Source organism: Polyodon spathula, chromosome 24 (genome assembly GCF_017654505.1).
Source record: "Polyodon spathula isolate WHYD16114869_AA chromosome 24, ASM1765450v1, whole genome shotgun sequence".
NCBI lineage: Eukaryota > Metazoa > Chordata > Actinopteri > Acipenseriformes > Polyodontidae > Polyodon > Polyodon spathula.
The window spans coordinates 20,362,275-20,374,719 of NC_054557.1; the positions used below are offsets into that span (position 1 = coordinate 20,362,275).

Below are 12,445 nucleotides of genomic sequence, written 5' to 3' on the forward strand. Positions count from 1 at the left end.
GCTTTGTTTTGGACCTTGTGCCCTTTCATTTTGTGTTTATTTATAATAAAATAGTTATTTTTTTGAACTGCAGTCTGTCTCTGGGCCTCTATCCACTCGCCAGCCTGCCACAGTTACCTTGGCAATGTGAGGGTTAGTCTGAATAGTCATACGGGTCTGAAATCATTCTTTTTTTTTCAGACTAGTCTGAACACAGCTTAAGAATCCTATGATTCCCCATCTGGATTCTTGTGAAATGATTCTAGTCATGAGGAAGACCTTTTCATATTTAGAAATACAAAAATATACTTAAATTCAATGGCAATTTTTTTTTTTTTTACTTGAAGTCTTTTTAAATGTAGTTGAATTTAAAAGCGTCTTCTAGTATTTCAGCTTTACTTGCAGCACTATTGGGCATTATGGAAGACCTTTTCACAGCATCAGTGGGGGCAGATTAAATCTAAAGCCAAGAGGCTATGAAAGTGTGACGAGAAATTGTGAGAATTCTGCTGCATGAGAGGAGAAGATATTTTAAATTTTGTGAGAGAACTGGAGTTAAAATTTCCATGAATCATATATTTTTTAAAATAATAATAATAATAATAATAATAATAATAATAATAAATAGATAGATAAACAGAGAGCTGGAACCACACAAAGAACCATGGCCACAACAGAAGGGATGAAAAAAATAGATTCTTATGACTCTCATAATTGAATAATCACACCCAGATATGTATTCACTGTATACAACTATACAAGTGTCTTTATTGTTGTTGTGGATATAGACTATTGCTTTTACATTATGGAATAATACATGTTTGTTTTCCTAATTAAATTTTATTTTCTCCATTCCCGTTTATCATCAGGATCCAAATTTTGATTTAGGTTTTTGATTTGATGCTGTATAGCATAGGGTTATTAATAAATAAAGAATAAAATAATACAATATTAAATATGTCTGAAATTAGTCATGGGTGGACTTGGGACAGAATTATTATTTCACCAACATTTTTGGAGCAGGTAAAAGTATATACTGTAAAAACAAATGAATTTCTATGTTACCCTTTTTTCCCCGATTATTCTTAAACACTTGATTTACAGTGTAGGCTCCAATTATTTGCCTTAAAAGATAAAAAAAGAAAGTTGAAAGATTCATCCCAGCAAGTATTTCCCCTGTCCAATAAACTCTGATGCTAAACTAAACCGATAAACAGACCAGAACATTATTTTAACTGACAACTAGCATTTCTGTGGGGGCGGTCTGGGGTTTTTACTATTGAGTTTGAACAGAAAGAAAGCTCCAAAATGAAGTCTTTGGGGAGGAGCTTTATTTTAAAAAAATGTCTCATTTCAGGTTTGCAGTTGATAGTGAGACAGACTTAGTACGTGGCTGTAAGCGTTCTGAATGCATTTGGATTGTCATTGTGATGAAATGGCATCACAGACCATTGAAATGAAAACAAAGGCAAGGGCTGAGTTTAGCTACAGTACCGGGTTAGGTTGGCATAGATAAAAATCGTTGTATAAACATGTGGTAGCATATTAGTAAATGAAAAAAGGAGATACTTTTATAGGTGTGTTACGACGTACACTGCCTAGATTGTAAATTGAATTAATCCTAATGCTATATTGTAAGAAATATAAATCAATATTTTCAAGGCGTTTACCCCAGCCTTTAATCAACTCCATCAGTTTTTTTTTTTTTAAACTAGAGCTAAACGAGATAAGCCTGTTTCTTTTACATAGATGTTTTGTTTTTATCTGAAGCCTGGGCATTGACTCAAATAACCATGTTTCCCACTTTAGTGGAAACGAACAAGAATAAATAAAGAATGAGATCATATTATTCGTCCCATCAATACGGATGGTTACTAATGAACCCTGCAGAAACAGCATGAATTCCATATACTATAGCTGTTGAATTTTTCCTCTCAATTTTCTACTGTGTCCGCTGGTCCTCGTTTCTGTGCTGTTTGAAATAGTGAAGTCGGTAGATTTTGAAAGTCAATCAGATGCAGATTAAATTATATTCGTTCAAGCTTTGTAGAACCCGCATTGGGTAACACAGGTCAAATTTTTTAAAAGACAGCTCTATTTTCGATTGTGCAGTAATGATAAGGCATTACTCATATAAATGAGTAAGGTTAATAATGTGGCGGTATAACACAGAACTGTCGGTAATTGTAACGGTTTTATATTTTCCTTTTACTCTTGAATAGATGCATTGTCATAATGCATGGTCCTTAAACCGGCATAAATAAGTCAAATGAAGAATATACAACACAACTTTAAAAAAAGGAAGTGAAACACCAAGGCCAAAAACACAACATAGACCTATAAATGAAATATAGAATAGACCAGATATCATTCCAAAGTACATCAAAAGTAATTATAGACTATACAAGAGTAAACGACACATGGATTGCTGTACTGTTTAACTGGATTTGTATTATTGAAAGAGACGCACAGTAAACCTGTCATAATCCTACCCCTCACAAACCAGCATTCTGTACTGACCTGCTGAAAATAATGATGTGATACCCGCTACAACCTCAGAACTGTCGATTGTGGAGTACGGCATTATTTGTATGTTTTGTCTGTCTAAAACAGGGCTTCTCAAACTATGTGTCTGCTGGTTTTCATTCCAGCCGAGCTCTCAATTACTTAACTATACACTTAATAGAACTGATCATTTTTAATTAGACCTTTTTACTTGTTTTCAGCTCTTGAACAGTTTTAAATTTCAAGTTACCTATAACATTGTATAAGTAACTTGAACTCTGCAACTGTTTAAGAGTTGAAAACAACCACACGTCTAATTAAGCACATTATTAGTTCAATTTAAGTTAAGTAACTGAGAGCTGGGTTGGAATGAAAACCAGCAGACACAGAGGGTCCCCAGGATCGAGTTTGAGAGCCTCTGCTCCAAACTCAATGTAAACTGTGCAGTCTGGCAACAGCAAACGTTTTGCGTAAATACGCACATGTCCCGCGGGTATGGTCAATCTGAGTTTTTCAAAACTTTCAGATAGTTTGTCATTTACACTTTATATATAAAGATCTGCCGGTAATTCAATGTTGACTCAAATCTGAGCTAAATATGTTTGTTTGAAATATGTTTCATACAAAGCCTATAAACTGTACAAGATGTTATTTGCAATTCTGTTGTAAAACTTACTACAGAATTACAGCATCCACAGTGTTCAGTAAAACCTGACTAACTGGAGCATCTCATGAGACCACAAAGTGTGCCTCCGTAGAAAAGTGTGCATGCCGGATAACGCAATGTTGCTTTTTATAAAGGTAACAACTACACAATATAATACTGTACTTACAAAAAATGTATGACAAACTATTTTAATACTAGTACAGTGCATGAATTGCGTGTACTGTGTAAGTATATTGTAATCCAAGGACTGTATTAATTGTAATGGTACTAGTACTAGTATATAGCGCATTTCATTAAAGTAAATCCCAAACAGCTTTTCAATATGTAAACAGGTATTTGGCTGCAGGGTGTACCACAATGCATGCAACACCCTTGATTAATAACTTAGAACAGTAAAAATCAAAGCTAAATTATACCATGTTAAAATGATACACCCCTTGCAACGCGGTGCTTCTTGATTTTCATTTATAATGCCAAGCAATTGGGAGACATTGTTGATTTACGTTTAAATACCAACATTTATCCCGCCTTTGCTATGGGCGGCGCACAGAATGTTTAATTAATTAAGATATGTAAACTATGCGTCTGTTAACACACACACACACACACACACACACACACACATTTCTATAAATAAATAGCTATTGCACCGAATAAAGCTCAGTAAAGCGAACCAAAAATAAAAGTCTTTTAAATTGAGACCACTAAGATGCAACATTTTTGAATAAATTAGTTAAAAAGTCTATGCTTATAAAATAGCCTACAGAAGCATCTATACCTTTTGAGAACTGTTTTACTGTTTGGCTTTTTTTCCTTATTTAACCAGGATCATATTATTATTATTATTATTATTATTATTTATTATTATTATTATTATTATTGGTTTTTATGCACATATATTCTCCTAGTCCACGATAACACCAAAAACATGTATATAGCCATGCAGAAGAGTATATCGCAATTGCAAAAAGTTGAAACGAAATTCAGTCGAGCTTAAATTCAAACATGGCAAACTGCAGCTATCATTTCAAAGCATTGTCTGCCTTTTAAATACACCGTAACACGAATAGCAGATCACTCAAGACACTAATTTATGGAAGACCATCTGGGTCAAAAACGCGTTGTGTAGTACACGTTTCAAATATTCGATACACGTACTCATTTGGACCAATCAGAGCACAGAAATGATTACGTGTACCATATTTAATCGGTACGTGTTCTTAAAAAATGACACGAGCTACATATTTCCTACGTTGGTGAATAGTCATTTTACATTAATGCATTGTCATGACAACGTATTCGCTTGTAATCGCTTCTTATTCAAAACGTAATTGGCACAGTAGCCAGTAACCTTTGGTTTATCATTTAGACAAGAAGACAACTATTTAAAATACAAAATATTGCAAATATGACGGCGAGATATTTTCTTCTTCGCTGCAAGCATATATTTTCTGATTGCAGCCGTCTCATTGAGGTTTGGCATTTGTTATTTTGTTTATTCATCTGTTAATAATTGTCATCTCTCAGTCTCCTGCTTTACTGTCAAAAATAGTAAGGGTCATCACAATCTATTATTATTATTATTATTATTATTATTATTATTATTATTATATTATTATTATTAGGGGTGTTTCTTTACAATATTTGTCACACGCCCCGCCGACTATTGACACCCAGCGTTTATTATGTAACATCCCTAACATCTTCAAATACTTCAGATGCAATCATGGAGAAGCCGCTAACATCATACAACCTCATACATTGCAACATTCCAGCGACGTCGTTATACTGTGCAGTGGGTATTGAGTAGCAGTTTTATTTTATAACACAATGCCTCTGTATTGTACACCCACAAAGTATAAAGCAAAAGTAAACAAGGATATGCAAAACGTTAGACAATGAACAAGCAGAAGAACGAATCTGCATTGAAAAAAACGGAATTGCATCCACCACTGTTAATAATAATAATGAAAAAAAGTAAAATCCACTAAAAAGAACCCATCCAGTGTGACACACATTGAATTGTTATTCACAACTCACCCTTTACAAAAGACCGGGCAATTGTTGAAAGTTGCACGTTGACAGAAATAAAATAAAATAAAATAGAGGAAAAGTAAAGACACACACACACACACACACAAAAAAAAAAAAAAATTCTACAAACAGAAGTTTAAAAGTTGGAAAGGCAAGTTTAATAATAATAATCTTTATATAGTGCCTTTCATAGTGGACCACCATCATAAAGCACTTTACAGAGGTAGGCTGTGAACTGTGCATTACATGCAGAGTCACTTACAATAGGCCATTGATTTAACATCTCATCTGCAGGATGGAGCACAAGGAGGTTAAGCGACTTGTTCAGGGTCACGCAGTGAGTCAGTCAGGGGAGAAGTGGGATTTGAACCCATGACTTTCTGGTGAGAAGTCTTAGACTTTAGCCACTGGACCACACTGCCTCCTAAAAAAGTGTTAAAAATGTTTTGAGATGGCTTCAATATTCAATATTCCCTGATCACACTTGGAAGCGCATGGAAAATGTGAGGCGACTTTTCAATGAATCATTTAGTATACATATTATTTTCTTTATCATCGAAATCTAGCCCAAGGAGAGTTAATTCACAGTAAGCAGTTCGCCTCTAAATGAGTCTCTCAAGACCAGGGCTGGAATGAGTGCTTAATTAATCAGCTCTTTGAAAACAAGGTACGAGTCCCAGTCCTGGTGTACTAAAAATGTATAGTGTTCTATCCACAGGAGAGTTTAATTCACTATTCCTAAATTATCGAAAACAAAATTATATTTAAGATTCATCTCTGGTTTTTGTGACAGTTTGTAAACTGCTCGACCTAACAGTCTAGTAGTTTATGACATTGCATAAACACTAGATGGAAATATTTTTCTGTAACTCACTGAAGTCCATCTATTATTATTATTTATCCTTACACCGCTGGGCAATAATCTTTTTCTGTCATATGATTGGTTCACATCACTGTCAGCCCCACCCCTTTTCAAAGTAACACCTTTCATCTCCACGCCTCAATACAAGAGAAAATGGCTAAATGTGAAAAAGCACAACAGACTTGACAGAAAATGAATTACAAAACATACTACAAAAGAAAGATGCTCCAAACACTAAAATAGCGATTAAAACATCATTGTCACTGTTTTATGATGTTCTGAAATTCAAACAAATTCAACTTGATGATGTAAACAAATAAATCAGCTGGGATATAAACTGGATTATGCAAGCCATGCGGAGAGCGATATTTAAACAAAATATATAAAGTCATATTTACTATCTAACCATGCCTCGCTTATATACATAGCAAGCATCTGTTTTAGACCAGTGGTTCCCAACCCTGGTCCTGGGGAACCCTGTTGTCTTCTGGTCAGTTACTTAACTAGACACCTAATTTAACTAACAATTTGTTTAATTAGACCTTTTTAATTGTTCTCACCTCCTGAAAAGTTGCAGATTTCAAGATACTTACAGCTAACTTGAAATCTGCAACTGTTTAAGAGCTGAAAAGAAGGGAAAAGGTCCAATTAATCAAATAATTAGTTCAATAAAGAGTTTAGTTAAGTAATTGAGAGCTCAGTTGGAATGAAAACCAGCAGACACAGGGGGTCCCCAGGACCAGGGTTGGGAACCACTGCTCTAGAGGGATGCTTTTGTATAACCCCAAATAGCAGTATGAGTTCATAACATTCTAAAGGCCATTATAAGCCGATCATTAACTGCGATTGACTGCGAACATGCTCATAGTTTTTCGTGGTTGTTTTCTTTTTTTTTAGAGTTATTTTATTAGTATGTAATTCGTATAGTTTACTATAAAAGGGGAAACATGAAGTATTTGTTCTTGTCAAATATTGGAAGAAAATCATTGGAAGGTTGTGTTTCATTGTTTAGTTTTATGTTAAAGGGTGTCTGAATCAGGAAGTGGGTGGTGTATGAAAAACCAGGTTTCATAAGCAATAATGTGGTGACATATTTTGAAAGTGTTTACTCCAGCCTTTACATTGTTGTTTTTTTAAGTCTTCTCCAAATCAGCAATACAATTTAAGCTTTTTTTAACCCTTTACAGCCAAGCTATTGTCGCCTGTTTTTTTTTTTTTTATTTGATTTATTCTTTACTGTTATTAGATTTGCGGCTATAACTCTTTAACTATAAAGGTTACAGGTACATGTCATACATGAAATGAATATGCACACACTAGGCTTTCATTAAAAATAGTGTAATAATCTGAGACTCTGTTTAGTGCACATAACAAAAACCACAGAAAAAGAGATGAATTTTAGAAGAAAAAAACATTATTTATTGTTTATAAAATGTATTTTAGCATGGCCAATTCAAATCTGACAGTGTACAGTGAAACTTCAACAGGTAACATGAAAATGCCTTTTTTGTTTTTAAACAAATTGGATAATAAATAAAGGAATTATGGACATATGTACAAAAGGTACCAAAAGCAACCAAATTTAAAATTAAAAAAAAAAAAATCTCGGTAATGCAAACCTTTTGGCCATAGCTGTCCTGTAACAATAACTAAAATGCAAACCATTGTAAGTCATTCATGTGGAAAGATGTGTGAAGCCCGGTGCAGTTGGGCGTTCGGTGTGTTTGAACGTCACCGTGAGAGGCAGCAGGAAGCGGCTGGGCTGTTTGCACAGTAACCCTGCTCTGGGACAGTCCAAAGGGCAGCCAGTCAGGGACGTGGAGAGGAAGTCAAAGACTCATTCGAACATTGTACTTCACCAAACAATCAGAGGACAAGCCCCTCCGGATGTAGCACTGGGAAGGTTTCAAAAGGTTAGCCGCAGCATTGTGTTTTGCTAAGACAGATGCTGGGCCAGATAAATTCCAGTCATTTAAGCTTTAAAGACTGTGTAATGGGTATATAGTCAACCCTAACCAATGCTTTAAGCTCAGTACAGAAACCAGGACCAGAGGACACAGCTGGAAATTAAGTGGAAATAGTCTTAGGACATAGGGGAGGAGAGACTTCTTCACACAGAGCGATGAGGGTATGGCGTGGGTCACCTAGTCATGTTGATGAGGCAGAATCACTGGGATCCTTTGACTTGACTTGACAACGTGCAATCGGCTCCTAGGAATGGGATGAGATGGGCTGAATGGCCTCCTCTTGTTGGGAAATGTTCTTATGTTCTCATATTATTCACACATTTGGGACTTATTGGAATCACAAGGACAGAGAGTCTGAAAAGCAGTGTCATTTTATCAGGGTTTATTTGTGAATGCACTGCTCACGAGGAACAGTATAATGATACTGGTTATTGTTAGACACAATGCTGACAGTTTCACTAAAACATTAGATATTAGAAACAAATTGTTGAGTGGACATCATGGACGTTTGACTAACATCACTTTTTTACCATATCCTAATTATTTATTTATTTTTTTATACACCAGGAGGCGCTGTCAGTGGTGAGTGAAGACCCGTCAATATTTGACTCCTCCTATGGCTCCTCCCACTTAATGAAGACAGACATGACATCAGAAGGTGACTTCAGTCAGGGTTCTAAAGAGAGTCCCGAGACAGTGGAACAGGACTGGCTCCACCAAAGCGAACGGGCCACCATCAAGAGAGAGAATGAACACGTCAATGGCTCCAGGTCTGAAGGCTTTTTATTTTACTGAAGCCCAGCTTGCACAAGGACACATGGTTCAAAAAACCAAGTTTTCTTGTGATAGCCGGCTGTTTCTGATCTGGTCAATCAGGAGAGTTGTTGAGCTGATGATCATGTGACTATTTAAGATGGTATGATGCAATCGATAATGTATTGATATGTGGTTTTAACCTTGACATTTTTGTATTGATCCATTCGATCTATGATCGATTCATTGATCAATCACACATGTTTGCTGGTGATATTACGGCTTTTCATATCCACTTGTATAGCAGGTAACAGTTGAACCAATTAACTAATTGATTGGCCAGATGCTCACATAGTTATTAGTAGGTCCAGGCAGGAAATTAACCTCTTCCCTCCCAAACACCAAAAACAACCAAACACTATTCAGGGTTCTGTTCTTTACAGTTTAAATACAGTTTTGTATTTATTTAACATGCCCAAAGTGTTGCTATGGTGGAAAACAGCTACAGGAGCATAAAGCCTTGTTTAATGATTTAAAAAGGACTTCAAATATATTTAGATACATGAGTTAAGTCTTTGACATCAACCAGCTGGCTTTGCATCACACAATACTCGTAAAAAATGCTCTATATTGAACAAGTGTTTTTAAGTGCATTATGCTTCGTTCTGGACAACGAGACTGTAACATTGATTCTTTGGGAAAGAATATATGTTTCAAGGTATCGCTGTGAATGGAAGGGCTTCAGCGTTTTCCCTGGCAGTTAGACACCCGTGTGCAGTTAAAATTATGCTTAACCTTGGCTGGCATAGTAATTCAAGGACACTTAAACCCTCACAATTCAATAAGATCTTCTGTAGATTTTTGTAAAAACTCAAGAGTGACACACAGACAGAGAGGAAGACAGACAGACAGACAGACAGGGGGCCTACATATCATAAATCAAAAACACATAAGCAGGTTTCTAGATATATACGTTGGACTGGGCAGATCAACAAACAGACAGCTTCTATGCACCCTCCCATTATGAGATGCTCATTAACCTGTGCTGAAGCACAAGCACAAGTTTCAATAGAATTTGACTGGGGGGGGGGTCTGAAGATGAGTGAAGATTTGTAAGTGTGACAAACAGATACAGACAGCCTTCATACACCCCCGGATTATGGTAGATTCAATACCTGACAAAAAGTTCCTTAGAAAGTTTCAATATGCATGAAGAATAGCATCAACCATGGCCACATAAGAACTCCATAGTGTGTTAAAACGTAATGAAGTTGCTGGAAAAAAAATAGCAATGCTGCAACCTCTACCAGTGTTGATTCATCCCCTGCAAATGTTTTATTCACACAAAGTTTGTACATTGAAAAAAGTGACCATACGTTCCAGGGTTCAATCAGAACAATAAGTCTAAATCAAAAAAGAGAAATATTATAGGACTATAACCAACTAGCAACTCACTACTTAATACTAAAATATATTGCAGAAGTATTGAGCAGACAGGAATATATTTGAAATGAAAACAAATGACTTCCCTTTGTTTAGAAAGGAGATGATTCAGAATTGTACATGCATTTTGCTAAACAATATAATTACACAAAGTTTACTTAAATATACTTCATTGTAATGAAATGTAAATAATTTAAAATAAACAACCTATACATTTACACATGAATATATATTTTAAGCATTCTTTAAAATGTTTTGCATGTGAATCAATATCATAGATTCTTCCAAATAATCTTGGTTTAATTATTGCTAATAACATAGCCTAGCTTAAGTCTAAAATTAGATCTGCTGGCTGTAGGAGTAAGCCTGGTCAACTTCTCCATGAATTTTAAACCTTATCTAAACCCTCCCCATGGTGTTCTTTTTGTGGTGAGGTGACAGTGTTCAAAGTGTGATCTCAAAATGGCTGACAGTTTTTGTAAAATATAAAAAACATGTAAATATTTGAAGAGAGTTATCCATACAGGGAAAGCAAGAAATGTACTGAGTAAGACGTCTGGTTGGTAAAAGGATCACACTTCAGTGGTACATTTTGTAATTCAGTATCATGAGATGCTTACCTTTAAAATGATCAATCCAAGGGGAAATCACTAATACAATCCATACATTTGATCAGAAACTGCTCACCCAGTCAACGTTTCAAAGTCCTTTTTGATAAAGATGAGATTCAAACTAGCATCCCCCATGAGATAAAAGCAGTGTTCATGTGACAAGCTGTTGCATTTTAATAGGAAAAATTAAAAAAACAACCTTGTGTTTTGATCATTTTTTAAAAATGTATTATGCTGAGTACAGATCTTGCTGATGGCTCATCTGCTCGTGTTGCACAATTAAAAAGTACAGCAGAGTACAATTGTAAAAATGCAGAGTTTAGCACAGGGCTATTGTTTTCGCCTATAGCGCTTTTCTTGTGCTGGTATTTGATTCTGTGTTTTAAATGTGATTGCACTTCTCAACAGTACAGTACATGTTTTCACACTGGTCTGTAATCCTACAGTGCAGCGATTATGTGTATGCTTTGCATGTCAACTCTTTGTCCATTTTCCATGACATATAATGCTGGCAGTCGTGATACGTGCTCCAGCCCGAAGCGTCTATATTTCTCAAAAACATTACCAAATTAAAAATGGTAGATGCCTACAAACATTATTTTAACCAACCTCCAAAATGGAGTGGAGCAAATGGAGCAGTCGTTGGAGTGATCTCAGCATAGAAGGAACATGCTAACCTGTCTTGATTTTAAAACATGCCAGGGGAACCCCAAGTGGCTCACTTATTAAGGAATGACCATGTGCAGGGTGTCATACAGTCAGGGGTGTGCAGGTTTGCATCCTGGCTGTGCAAAGTTTCCAGTTAAATTAATGTTAATTGGGCACACTAAAATGAATGCTGAGCAATTAACAGCCAGGATATTGTTTGGAAGACTGCCATATAAAGCAATTTTTTAAAGTCACAAAGAATGCGCTGTAGACCATGCATAAACATCAAGACGAGGTCTAAACAGGAATATATATTTTTTGGAAGCAGGGAAACTCCAGTAGACTGCAGTGTTACCAAAAGGAGCAGGATTGTAAACAACACAGAGGTAAATCACCTTGGTTACCAAACCAGCTACCAAGAACAGAGGAACACTCCCCAGACCAACACTCCCAGCAGCACCACAGAGGAGAAGAGAGTCATTGTACCAGCTGGTAAGACATCTTTGTGTTTCAGTGGTCTTTTATCACAATGATTTAAAATGTACTGTATAAAAACTGTTCTTCTGAGAACACTTCTAAAAACTGGATTTGAAGAAGTTGTTTGAAAACATGTGAAGTTCGCCTCTAACTTATAGTTGACTGCAGAAGTTGCACAAACCCTAGTAGTCATTTCAATTGCACATCCCTAGTTGTCCAAAAAGAAAAACCCTCACTTCACAAATTCAGACCCAGTGGCTGAAAATGTGTATTTATTTTTGCTGTAGTAGTGTGCAAGCATGGTACATAATTATCTAAGATGAAATGGCAATAGAGAAGCATATAAAAGCACCAAACACAACATAAAACTGGTAAGAAATTAAATATTTAAAACATCTAGATGGTATAGTGTGTCCCTTTAACTCTATCCTCACAAAAAGCCAGATAGCTTTAATTATTATTAGTTTAACTGATAAAGTAGGAACCCAAAACACCCACA

The 12,445-nt window shown here is 35.8% G+C and overlaps 1 long non-coding RNA gene across 1 annotated transcript in view; it reads left to right on the forward strand.

Moving 5' to 3' along the window:
• LOC121298752 overlaps positions 1-12,436 on the forward strand; it is a 15,186-nt gene extending 2,750 nt beyond the window's left edge. The window contains exons 2-3 of the long non-coding RNA XR_005947305.1: positions 8,582-8,784; positions 11,798-12,436. This is a non-coding gene — a long non-coding RNA (uncharacterized LOC121298752). The remainder of the gene's footprint in view (positions 1-8,581; positions 8,785-11,797) is intronic.
• The last annotated feature ends 9 nt before the right edge of the window (positions 12,437-12,445 follow it).